A 1,096-nucleotide genomic window follows, 5' to 3' on the forward strand; every position below is an offset into this window, starting at 1 on the left:
TTTCTTTAGCCAGCATAAGAGATGACTATACACATGGACCTCACCAGATGGAATACATAGAAATCAAACTGACTACATCTGTAGAAAGAGACGGTGGAAAAGCTCCATATCATCAGTCAAAATAAGGCCAGTGGCAGACTGTAGAACAGACTATCAATTACTCATTTGCAAATTCAAACTGAAGATGAAGAAAATGAAAATAAGTCCAGGAGAGGCAAAATATGACCTTGAATATATCCCACCTGAATTTAGAGATCATCTGAAGAACAGATTTTATACATTAAACACTAAAGACTGAAGACCAGAAGAGTTGTGGGATGACATCAAGAACATCATACATAAAGAAAGCAAAAAGTTATTGAGGAGACAAGAAAGAAGGAAAAGTTCAAAATGAATGTCAGGAAAGACACTGAATCTTGCTCTCCAGCGTAGAGATGCTAAAACAAATAGAAGAAATGAGAAGGTCCAAGAGCTGAACAGAAAATATCAAAGATCACAAAATAAAGCCAAATATTACAACAAAATGTGCAAAAATCTGGAGTCAGAAAACGAAAAAGGAAGAACACACTCAACATTTCTCAAGCTGGGAGAACTGAAGGAAAAATTCAAGCCTCAACTTTCATTATTGAAGGATTCTCTAGGCAAATTATTGAATGATGCAGGAAGTATCAAGAGAAGATGGTAGGAACTCACAGTCACTGTACCAAAATGAAATGGTTGATGTTTAACCGTTTAAAGAGGTAACATATGATCCAGAGCTAATGATACTGAAGGAGGAAGTCCATGGTGCATTGAAGGAATTGGCAAAGAACAAGTTACCAGGATGAAATCTTTCAAGAAAGTGAGGCGGCACAGGAGGCACTCACTAATCTCTGCCAAGAAATTTGGAAGACACCTATCAGGCTGACTGACTGGAAGAAATCCGTATTTGTGCCCATTCCGAAGAGAGGTGACCCAACGGAATGCAGATGTCATCAGACAATCTCTTTGATATCCCATGTGAGTAAAGTTTTACTAAAGGTAATACAGAAATGGCTACAATGATATATTGAAAGAGAACTTCCAGAGGTTCAAGCTGGATTCAGAAGAGGCTGTG

The sequence above is a fragment of the Chrysochloris asiatica genome, unplaced genomic scaffold, assembly GCF_000296735.1.
Source record: "Chrysochloris asiatica unplaced genomic scaffold, ChrAsi1.0 scaffold00058, whole genome shotgun sequence".
Taxonomy (NCBI): Eukaryota; Metazoa; Chordata; class Mammalia; order Afrosoricida; family Chrysochloridae; genus Chrysochloris; species Chrysochloris asiatica.